We start from the raw sequence: 13,119 nt of genomic DNA on the forward strand, positions 1-13,119 counted from the left end.
TAGATTAATCACGGTGATCACTTCATAAATTATATGTCAAATAACTATGTTGTACACCTGAAGCTAACATAATATTGTATGCCAACTATAATTTGAAAAATAAAAACTATATTTTAAAAAATGTTTCATCCACACCATCTTTATCCAAAACCCTAGAGCACAAGTCCTCCAATTGTACTTCTTTCAAGTCTTTGATGATTCAGCCAAATATCTGCACTCTCCCCAAATAAAGGTAAATTCAGATTTCAATCTAGACTTCCTTTCAGGCATAACAAACTGTACAATGTTTTACTTGAAGTTCTGCTGAATGGGAGAATTTCCTCACTCCATTGTCTTTCAATTCACTATTATGAGAGCTCCAATGCTGCAGCAATTCACTTTTGGGTAGTGCTTTCATATCCTGCAGAATTCCCTATGAGCATTTCTTAAGACTTTTATCCTTTTTAAGTTAAACAGAATTTTCTATATACCCATAAGCATAGACTAAGTGAGGAAGAAAAGCAATGTGACCTACATAGAGTCAATGAATATTGGGAAAATTTGTTCATTTGGTGTACCCAGGTACTTAATCCTAAATAGACCACTTCCATTTAATGGTGGACTTCATCTGGGCATATCCAAACATGGTTTGGTGGATCATATAATAAATAATAGGTCATATGGTCAATTCATGTCTCAAGATCACTTACATTTCATGATCAGGCATTTGTATCCTAGACACATATTCATTCTCAAAAGGGAAGTGATATTCTGCTACAAAATGTATAATTTTGTGTCTAAACCTCAGGGGCCACAATTAAATGTCCTCTTTTGAAGTTTTATCACTTGAGATTCTGCTTCATTAGAAACTACAGACTTCCCCAAATCAGCAGTATCATAGGAACTAACTGGAAAGGCAGCTCACACTAAGCCAGCTTAAAATTCTTTAATGGTTCTATAAAGTAAACAAAGTGAAGTACAATAGAACAGCCAAAATAAATTATTAGGCAGTGAAGGCTACCTAGGAAGGAAAATAAGATGCCTCCAAAATAGGAGGGCAATTAAATACCATACCTTCTTCTAAATTAAAAGGAGTGAAAGTTGTTTTTAACCTTGGAGGGAATTACAATTTGTCCATATCTTTAGGCTGAAAAGAACTGCATTAATATATACATTCCTACAGGCTTTGTTTTCAATCTCTATCACTAATTTTTTAAAAGAATTGAGAATACCTACAATTCCTTTATTCTAATGCCAAGTATTATGACATCATCACATTGTTAAGAGAAATGTAATGTCCTATGATGAAGAGGTGGACCGTATTCTTGATGAGTAATTTGAAAGAAATCTTCCCCTTCCATATATATATGTGGTATTTAGTATGCTCCCAAAAAGAGGTGTGTGAAAACATATGCAAACAACAAAACATGTTAAACTCTTGTTAAACTGAAGTTAATATTCTAAGACTCAGTATGTTTTGACCAGACCAAAGCTGAGAAATAAAAGAGAGCTATTAGAATAACCACACCTAGGAAATCTTTGGTGGCAACTGAAATCTCAAGGATATTTCTGGAGATAGAATGTTACTTTGGTTTATAAGCAGAGAAAATAGAAGGAGAACCAAAGGCTTCTTACCTGGTCAGTAGCAGCGTAACTCCATCCAACCTTTACCTGATGGATTAGGGAACCACCAGTTCAATTTTTTTTTTTCAATTGTAAATATACTTTCCAAGTATACACTCCTTAATTTGTAACATAGCTATTGGAAAAATATAAACCATTTGTCTCACCTATTGTGAGATAAACTCAGTCACAATCAGTTATCAGTTGATACAGTAAAACCTCCAGGGATCCACTGGGGTTGATGTCTGCAGCTTTTAAAATATCCCTTCTCTAAACAATAACCATGTGTCTTTATAGTTTGAGTTTTTGAAGAAGACAGAGAATAGTGATGATGGTATATATAAAAGCAATTGTAATGATCTTTACCAGAAGTTTTTTATATATTCTTGTTTTGTAATTGTCTTAGGTCTTCTTACAACTGTGGAGACCAAGTGTCCTTGTCTTAATAATAAAATATAATATTTATTATTTCCAGAACGTTCTTATTTTATGTACTTTATCTTTATTCTCACAAGAACTCTTTTGAGTAGTACTCTTATTTCCATTTTACATTTCTCTTGAAGAGACTGAGGCCTAAAGTCCCAGCAAATATAAAGGGTCCCAGTATTTTAACCCAAACTGTTTACACTACAGTGTTGATATAATGTCTTGTTGGTATGAAAGAAGCACAACTGCCACTTTTATCATGCTTGGTTATATAGATGAAATAGAATCTTAGGTAATACTTTTAAATTTCACCCTAAACTTCCTAAGTATAACCAAATAGCTCTAGTGTTACCACTCCCTAAAGCTGGAATACTCCACCTACTTCTTGCTCTTGATAGTCAATACCTGTGCCTACCAATTCTGATCATTCCCATTATAATCAACAACTCTCTTGTGGTTACAGCTTCTCTCATCAGTGAAGGAAAAACAAGAGGTGCTTTTAGCCCTCCTAGAGCTTTCTTTTATCAGCCTCATTCTGATCACTAAGAGAAAAGAAGCACCGTGTAGGAAACATGTCGGCACCGGCAGCCAGTTACGTGGTAGATCTATTATGCCAGTCTTTTCTCCCCAAACTACTGACTTTCTTTATCTGAATTATGCCAAACTCTGGCTCTTCACAGCAGTCATCCTGAACCTTACTGTAATTGTACAGCGGTATAATTGTACAGCAGTTAGAACAGCAAGCTGTTAAAATTTTTAAGCGCTGTCCATGACTGTGCTTGAATGTGCATTCCTGGTGGGTCTAAAAAAACAAATGAAGCATACTCCAGGTATGTGCTCTTGTCTCCTACACAGACTATCTTTAAATCAAAGACCACTTTATCTCTTCTACTTTCTGTCAGTACTCTGACAACTTATACAACTCATCCTGAGTACATTTTCACTCCTGAGTATCGTTTTGCATAGTGATGTTAAGGTCAGTGACAGATTCCAGCTCTGGTTACTGCATATGTCTCATAATTGGAAAGACTGTTCTAATGGCAAGAAAAGAAAGATTGAGGGAGGGGTTCACGTGGTAGTCACAATAGAGTTAGTTTCCTTCTAAATAGTCTTACATTCCTTTTAGTTGAAATATGAACTTCTGCATTGATTAAAGAAATAGATTACAATAATATACATCTTGTGAGACTTCCTTAATATATACATTTAAGAATTACACTATATAACTTAACTAAGAACTTTAAACCAATTCTGAAATGTCTCTAAATTTATAAATATGGTTTTCCAAAAGTGATTACAGATATTTGTCATTGTTACCATGATTAATACCTGTAATATTTCCCGATTATAACCATGCTCTAAACGGAACATTACAAACTAATCTGGGTAATGATATTGATCTATATTCTGATGTTGTGTACATGCTTTCCCTTTTTAATTTGTATTTGGGTATTCATATCAGGAGGCAAGAGTCTAATTGATTGTTCTGAAGACAGGGTGCATACCATGTAAAAATAATTGAAAATATGGGACTTGACCTTGTATACATAATGTGTTTTTCCTGAGTTAAGATTTCTTTTGAATGTGAGGTTGTGCAGTCAAAATACAAACATTTAAAAAAATTTTAACTGGCAATTTATTATGAATACTCTAGTTCATAAACATATGCATTTAAAACATGAGTAAAAGTCAAATTTTAGGAACTTGCTTTATGGTATTAGCCTTAATTAAGCTTCATTCAAAATTTATTATTTTTAAATTTTGTTAGACAGATAAACACAGGTGATCTCTGTTAAAGTTTGGCTCTCCTCCAATAAACTTGTTTAATCTCATGCTCAAGGTCTTTAAGCATCTTTTCTAACCTAGAAAATCCCATAATGATTTAAAGATTTTGTGTGTGTGTGTGTGTGTGAGGATTATGAAATAACACATGTGAAAATGCCTATCCCAGGGTAGGCTTTGGCATTCGTTTTTATGTTTTGTTTCTGAAAGTGTTAACCTAAATGTTACAAAAGTTAATGTAAACTACCAAACTTAATGTGTCTAAATGTTACAAAAGTTAATGTAAACTACCAAACTTAAAGAAAATTAGAGTTCATAAAATATATATGCATATATGGTCTAACCATTTTCTTTTCACTTCCTGAATATAAGAATGTGAGCTTTTGAGGTGACGAAGGATTCTAGTAATCAAGTGGCAAGAAATAACTGTTATATTGCTTTCTCCTTAATTAAATATTTAAGTCTCTAAGGAGTAAAAGGACTAAGGTTTTCCAGCAGCCACTCAAGAACTCTCCCCTGTAAAATATTCCTGATTGTTCCCCAATCCTTGCTTCCAATCCAATGTCAACCTTGCAGTTCAAATTTTCTTTCTAAACTAAAAATATGCCATGTTCTTACCCCGCACTGCTACAGTGCTATTCACTTGGCCTTGAATCACCTATTCTCCTGTTACCTAATTCTTCCACCTTACATCCCAACCTAGATAATACCTGCCCTAAAAAGGTTTACCTGAATATCATATCCTCCCAAAACAAAATATAATTGCTTACAGTTCTATTTTCTACTCTTATCACTGGGGATGATAGATGCTTAATAAAGAGGAGCACATATGAAGTCCTCAGTGCTTGTTAATGGAATCTATTCCCATTGCACTATTGACTCTTTTCCTATCCTCCTGTCCATTATCAGCTAAAGGAATGTGCTGAGTCAGCAACCTAATTAGAGGATTAACTAATGTGATTTTACTAGATCATCTTTGCATTGTGGAATCTAACCTACCTGTGAAGTCTACATCATAAATTTACCTAGGCCTGATCATGAGCTTGGCTAAAAAAAAAAAGAAAAAGGAAAAAATAGATGATGAACCGAGTAACTACAAAGGGCAGTGGACTATCGGAATTTCTGCACCTTATAGGTCAATTCCCATCACATTCCTGATGTCTTATTGGGCACCAGCTCTTGACATTGACCTTAGAATAATATTAAGCAATTCTGAATGAGCAATTTAAAGCTTTTATTCTATAGGTCTAATAATAAAAATCAAAAACAATGATAAAATTTAAAACTTTTTGTATAGTATAATTCAATGTTATAACTACATTAAAAGTAAATAAATATCAACTTGAAAAACATATGTAATAATGCCTCACATTTATTCATATTATATTCAGAAGCACAAAGGAAATACATCTCCTTTATTTTCAATGGACAGATGTAATATTCACCTAAGCCCCCATTTCCTGGGTAGCTAGGAAAGGAAGGGTGGTGAAGGCACAGCAGAGAACAGTAAATTTATTCAAATGTGAAACACTGGTTCATTATAATAAATTCAAAGTATTTTTAAACTTACATATTCTCTTTTAGATTCTTTAGTTCTATGAGATCCATCTTTTCCCAGAGAATGTGAGGGCTTCTTTCCAAGCCAGACATGGAATGATCATGAAAGCCACACAAGTTAAGTTTCAGAGTCCCTCACTGGCACAGGTCCCTTCTAGGGCTCTGGAATTTATTCACAAGGTGATACTTTTTATGAAATTTGCAAAACTAATACATATTAACTACAATTGATAAAGACTACTGGCTGTTTCTACTCTGATTTCCTCTCTGTCACATTTCCTGTCTTGCTTGTTAGCATTGGCATGACTATGGGAAATTCTGGAATCAGCCTATGGGGACATTTAGCTGAGAATATATGTAGTCTAAACTTAAAATAATGCATTTTTATAATTTGCAGAAATTTCTATGTAAGTTAAATTACTGGTAAGTCTTGAAAGGCTTTAGAAATAATGTAATCAACATAAAGCATATTTAAGGACTTTGAATGCCCTCAGATTTTAAAGCTCATGTGACAGAAGCTTGACAGATTTGATAGCAATCTATTTACAGATCTACATGGCATTATTAATTATGTCATGAAGACAAAATATTTTTTTAAACTGATACTATAAACTGATACAAAGAAATTGATTTTCAATTGATAATTTTTAAAAAGTTAATTTCTATTGAACATGCTAGAAGAGAGACAGAGTTACTTTTCTAATCTCTTTGTAGAGGGGTGCTACAAACTTATCATATAAAGAAGCAATTAAAGTATAAGCAGTCAATAATGTAGAGATGAAATGTATTGTAGATGTGAGTCAGGTAGCTAATTAATAACCATTAGTTATATCCTTTTCCTTCGGTATTTTAAAGACCATCTTACGGCTTTTGAAAACTTAAATTTTCTTTTCTAAATTATTTTTTCATTCTGAATATACATGCTCATTTTTGTTCTTAATTTTTTATCTGTAATTTTCTATTTTTTTCCAGTGAAACTCTAAAAATCATGTGAGTTTCAGGTACCATAAAGTCTAAACTGTCCCCTATGTGTGGCTAATGTGAACTTGCAGCTCCAGTTGGGGCAGAGGCCTCAAATGTCTATGGTGTCTTTCAAAAGAGAGTCCTTGCTGGGGCCTCTCCAAGAGGCTGTGGCTCTCCATGGAAAATAGAGAGAAGTGAGTTTCTCAAATCACCTTTAACAATCTATAGATTTCTAAAGACCACCAAATTTCATAATTTAACCCAAATAATGATAATCCAACCATTTAACCTAACTTCTATTTCCTTGATTCAATTAGACCATGATTTTATTTTCTCTCTGACTATAATCTCCCTTACATAAAATCCTATATATCTAGGTCTATTTCTTGATTTAATAGAGAAGTCACACTCACTCACTATGGAATCCAAGCTGATTTTCTCACTGAAATCTTGAAAATGCTATCTTAGGTGTCTGAAGCTAAATATGAATTACTTCTCTTTTTTTATTTTTGCTGCAATAAATCTTAATTTACCCCCAACCCACCAGGTATAAAAAAAATAATGGATCTCACGCTGATTAAGGAAAAGGTCACAGATGCAGGAAAACAAAGAAACAAAATAGATATTACTTAATTTGCCCGGTCTTTTCCTCTCCCTCAGTTCACATGAGTAGATGAAAAGGAAGGAAAATAACTTCAGAAATAATATCTCAGGGCTAATTGAAAATGAAAAATGGCAAAAAATTCTGACAAATGAGAAGCACCAAACTTTCTTCCATTTGATCATATTTACTCTACTTTAAAGGCTTTAAAAAGTCATCCCTTTCGTGAAGGCAAAACAGAACGAGAAGGGACTTAGGGCTGGCATCCAGTGACATAACTGTATGTTGAGCTCCTTCTTGTAGAACAGCACAGAAGGTGCTCTTCAAGGTTGGGACTCTGTTTTTAACGGTGAGTAGATAAAAAATAGAATGAACATCCATTTAGACAACTTATTTTATTAGCATTTGAATATTTTCTCTTCAGTAACTGGAAGAAATCTATGCAGTATGCATTTTTAATGTCATTATTGCTAATAGTTTTTCTGAAAGACATGGCATAATCTGATCACTGAATTTAATTTTCTTCTTGCCTTCATTTGGCCAACTATGTCACACAGCAGGAGAATATATTTATGATAAATAAATATGTCAACCTAAAGTTCAATACCAATAATCAATTCTGTTAACTGAAACATGAACTCAACCCTTAACAATGTTGAAAGACATTTTTTTCTATCTATTGTCCACCATTTTTATTTTTCCATCAGCCATTCCATAGTGATCACTGAAACACTCAGTGCTGCCAAAAATCTCCTTTCCCCTATTTTCTAATAACATTCCTAATCTGCTAGATCATGTTAAAAAACTCCACTTATTTTAAATTGGAAAAAACTGAGCTCTTAAATAAACATATTTTCTGAAAACTGACACCAAGACAATTGATATTGTCTTGTGACTCTCAGTTTTCACCCTTTATATTATACAATGCTTTCCTTCTGTATTTGTCTACAAATAATTGTATTATCTCAATTTTACAAGAGGCTGGGTAGGAAGAATCATAGAACTTTAGGTCTTGAGATACCTCAGTGAAAATATTGTTGAATGTCTTTATTTTACACATAAAGAAATAAAAATCCAGAAAAGTTAAATTTCTTACTCAAAGTCTCACACTCAAGTAGTGAGATTCAAGACTTCTATATTATACATCATGTAAGATTGGTTAAAATATAGACTAAAAAATAAGATCTAGGATAAAAAAAAGAAGCTTGTTATTTGTCATTGGGTAAAGCAAAAGTTTTAACTTAAGAGCATTAAGATTTTGTATGGCGCATAGAGAAAAAATATCACTTTGCACAAGTTTCATATATTAAAACGTGATCTGGAAAAATCATTTTAAAAGAGAATATGAACCAAATTACAGATGAACAGAAGAGTAAATTTTAAATGTAAAAAAATTAAAGTTTTTTTAAGTAGAAAACAGAAATGAGTAATTTTTAAATCTCCATATAAAGTAATTTTCTAACTTTAAGATCAATCAATAAAATAAAAAAAATAAATGAATCTGACCATACAAAAATATAAAATATATTTGAATAAAATGCATGCAAACAAGATATTAGAAGCAAAACAAAATGAAACAAAATTTCTGATTACAAAGAGAATTAAAAATCAAGCAACAAGTCTGGAAAATATATCTGTAAAAACATTATAGGTACTTAATATTTTTAATATTTATAAAGAAGTGAAAAACATTAAGACTGCTCTGAGATGAATTGTATCCCCTCAAAAAGATATGTTGGAACTCTAAACCATTATTAAGTCAGAATGTGACTTTATCTGGAGTCTTTACAGAGGTAATTAAGTTAAAATAAGTTTATCAGGGTGTGTCCTAATCCAATATTACCAGTGTCTTTATGAAAAGGGGTAATTTGGACACAGACATACATGCATACATAAAGAATGCCTTATGAACATGTAGGCACAGATCAGGGTGATGAATCTACAATCCAGGGAACACTTAAGATTGCCAGCAAACCACCAGAAGCTAGGAGAGAGGCATGGAACAGGTTGTTCCTCACAGTCCTCACAAGGAACTAACCCAGCCAACATGAGCTTGGGTTTCTAGCCCCCAGAACTGTGAGTCAGTAATTTCTGCTTTCTTTCTGCTCATTTAACCCTCCCAGTGCAGGATATGTTCTTAGGGCAGCCCTAGAAAATTAACACAAACCCTAAATTATAAGTAGGCAAGGGATACAAGCAGATTAATTTTTAAAATATCTTATACAAATGGTTAATAAATGGTTTTAAATGATTAAAATTTGCTAATAATTTAAAATTTTTATTTAAGCAACATAATTTTCTTTTTCATAAATTGGCAATTAAAATGCTAATACTGAATACTCTGGGGTATATGTGAAGGCACAGTTTTTCATTATGAATCAAGAGACTTCAAAAAATGTTCTTAATTTTTCACTTGGTATTTTCCATTTCACTAAATACCTCTTTAAGGAAATAGACAAGGGTCGATGTATAGGACATTACTTTAAAAAAGCAAATAACTAAAACACTTTAATTTCCAAAAATAGGGAAGGATTTAAAGAAATTATAATATCTTTCTAGGAGGGGTTAGTTTATAGATAATAAAATGATATCAAAACAGGTTTTAATACTACTGGGGAAAACTCATTTAATTTAAAAAAAGAGAGATAAACTCATAATTACACATGACTCATAGTTATAAGCTTGACTATGTAAAATTTTATTTGAAGAAAATAAGTGGATGTGACCAAAAAAAAAAAAAAAAGTGAAACATGACTGTCTTGAGGTACATAGGATTATTTTACAGGGAAAGCCCCTCAGGCTTCTCTGTGAAACACATATAAAATAATCAAAATGGAAAGTGTATTAGTTTTCTAGAGCTGCCATAACAAATTACCATAAGCTGGGATGCTTAAAAAAACAGAAATGTGTTTTCTCATAGCTCTGGAGGCAAGAAATCCAAAATCAAGGTGTTGGCAGGGTTACGCTGCATCTGAAGGCTCTAGAGAAGGATCCTCCCTTGCCTCTTCTGGCATCTGGTGGCTTCTGGCTTCCTTGGTTTGTGGCAACAATAGCTCCATTCTCTGCCTCCTTCTTCCCATGGCTTTCTTTCCTGTGTCTTTGTGTCTTCTTCATCTCTTCTCATAAGAAAACCACTCATTGGATTTAGAGCCCACTCTAAATCCAAGATAATTTCATCTCAAGATCCATAACTAATTACATCTGCAAAGAATTTATTTTCAAATACGTCCCCATCCTGAGATTCCAGATGATCATAAATTTTGGTAGAAAACCTTTCAACCCATTACAGAGAGGAAAATAGAAAAAGAAAAAATTATAATAAATAATAAAAAATGTGGCTATCTTTGTGTTATGAGATTATTCATGATACATTTTACATAGCTTCTTTATAGCAATCCAAAGTTTGCAATTTTCTTTATACTGTCACAGAATGATTTTATATTGGTAAGATCATGAGTCTTAAGTAAATACATAGTAAACACAACACGTGTTTTATTTAACTCATTTAAGAAAGAAGCAGTAAAATGTTAAAACTGGTTTAAAGATATTTCCAAACTTCAGGACAGATGGTACTGCCTTCAGTGTGGCTGAAGTGGGGAAAGAAGAGCAGACAAAACATAGATGTCAACACCAAACACTCTAGAGATTTGATATCTAAACATCACTGGTGAACCGGAGCTGGCCTATGCCACTCCCTTAAACAGAATCAGTTCTGAGCTCCTGAGTGTAGGAGAAAGCCAAATTAATCCTACTTGCCTGATAACAAGGAAGAAAAACTAAATGGGGGAGTTAAATATTTTCATATGGTTGCTAAAAACTTTGTGCTACAGTTAAATACCATATAGTAAAGGTTGGCAACCACAGCTCATAGGCCAAATCCAGCCCACACCTGTCTTTGTAAATAAAATTTTATTGGAACACACACATACACACACCAGTGATTCAAAGGGCATTTGAGAAGCTCAATGTTAATAGCCAGTATTAGGATAAGATTGCTGATTTAGATATAAAGCTGTTTAAATTTAAAAGGGCCATTGACTATAAACTTTGATATTTTCTATTGTACCAGGCAGAAATTATCTGCATCTCTATAGGATAAAAATCTTAAAGTTAACATATAACTTTAATCACTCTCAGGCCCTTAATCAACAGCAAACAGTGAACTAAAGTAAATGTATTCCCTTCACACCCATATGACACTGAAAGAGTAAGTTGCATTATGAAAAGAAATACATTTTCAAAAGGGGAAAAAATTATATTGTATATTAAAAATTTCAAGTTAGTTTTAATTATAATGTCAGAAAAAAATAGTTCATAAAATGTACAGATATGATTGAAAGCATTTATTATTCACTTCAACTATAATGTTCCCATATATAATTTTAATAACAAGGGTCTTATGTAGTCGTTATGCTAGACTGAAACTCTTGAGATTATTTTGAATAATGGAAAATGTATTATGAACCATTAATTTCTATTTTATAGGTACAAATTCAAACTGATTTATACATTAGGTTTGTTTGATTTAAACAGCCCAATTGTAACTAAAATTAAAGTGTCATCTATATAATTTCTGAAGTAATTAACTGTATATGAAAATAAAACCATTGACACTATCATGCACAATATTACTTTATTATATACATATGTATATATTTGTGTATAGCTTATATATATAGAACGATTCCCTAAGTACGTCCATACAATTTTTTATAAGTACATTTATCTTGATCTATTACAATTACATCCACTCAAAATGCCAATTTTATATAACTAGAATAGGGCGACATATACGTCAGCTGTCCCTTAGGCTGGAATATATGTCAAAAGAATTTTTAAAACTTCTAAATCCTATTTCATTTAAATGGAACAAAATAATAATTGAGTTCCTTCTCTGAGCCTGTTACTTTGTTGGATGCTTTAGGAAAAACAAAAGTCATACTCTTAGGGCTTTCGGTTTCTCCTTATTAGAAAATTTCCTTAGCCTGAAAAAGCCAATAATTGCCATATCCTATTTGTATACCAACTGGAAATTTGTGTATTTTTTTGTTAGTTCATAATCTGAGAAAGCCCTATTTATATCTCAGAACTAGTACATCATCAAGATTGATATCAAAAAGAAGGAATAAAGCACCGTTAACCATTTAGCAGATAATTACTGAGTGTCTACAAGGTATGAAACACTTTAATAGGCAATTAAGGTCGACCCCATCAGGTCTTCTATTTCCAGATGCTGACAATGATATTGGAGATAAAAATCCATTCATGTGAAACAAATTAAAACTATAAAAGAGTCTACGGCCATGCCACCCTGAACAAGCCAGATCTTGTCTGATTTTGGAAGCTAAGCAGGGTTGGGCCTGGTTAGTACTTGGATGGGAGACCAACTAGGAAGACTGGGCGCTGTAGGCATAAAAAAACAAAAAACAAAAAACAAAAACAAAAAAAACACTGTAAAAGAGTGTTTATAACAAAATGCAGTTTGTAATCTGGTGCTAAAACATTGGAGCAATTCTTGACATCTTTGTTTTTCTCACATTCCTTATCCAATCCATCAAGAAATCCTGCATGCACTTCCCTCAAAATACCCCAAATCCAAGAACTTTTCACGACCTTGTCTGAGCTGTCAATATCTCTAACCTGGGTACAGGATTAGGCACCTATGTAGTTGCCCAGTTCTCATCTTTGCCTTCGTATAGTCTATTCTCAAGGCAGCTATGAGAGTAATCCTTTTAAAATTTAAATCAGGTCATTTAACTGCCCTGATAAAAACCTTTTAACGACTTCTCATTTCATTCACAATAAAAGCCAACATCCTTACAATGGCCTACAAAGCCCTTCCTGATCTGGTCCCTTTAAGTCTTTGACTTGTCTTCTTTGGCTCTTTCTTTCCCCACTGGGCCAGTCATTCAGGCACTTTATTTTTAAAACGCAACAAACCTTCTCTCGCCTCAAATGTTTTATACTTATTTCCTCTGCCATAAGTACTCTTCACTGAGAGTACCTGAATGTTTCCCTAACTTCCTTCCAGGTCTCTACTTAAACATCAGCTTATTAAAGAAGTCTTCATGACTACTATGTATAAAACAATACAACACTGCCCCTTTCTGCCTTGCCCTGTTTGTTGTTCTTCATAGAAATTAGTCACCATTTGGTTGCACTAGATATTGACTTTTTGTGTGTGTGTG

General features: G+C 33.0%; 1 pseudogene; it reads left to right on the forward strand.

Annotated features, from left to right (window-relative positions):
* Positions 1-12,224: 12,224 nt before the first annotated feature.
* LOC112474890 lies at positions 12,225-12,343 on the forward strand (annotated as a pseudogene).
* Positions 12,344-13,119: the final 776 nt, after the last annotated feature.

This window comes from Pteropus alecto, unplaced genomic scaffold (assembly GCF_000325575.1).
Source record: "Pteropus alecto unplaced genomic scaffold, ASM32557v1 scaffold7, whole genome shotgun sequence".
Taxonomy (NCBI): domain Eukaryota; kingdom Metazoa; phylum Chordata; class Mammalia; order Chiroptera; family Pteropodidae; genus Pteropus; species Pteropus alecto.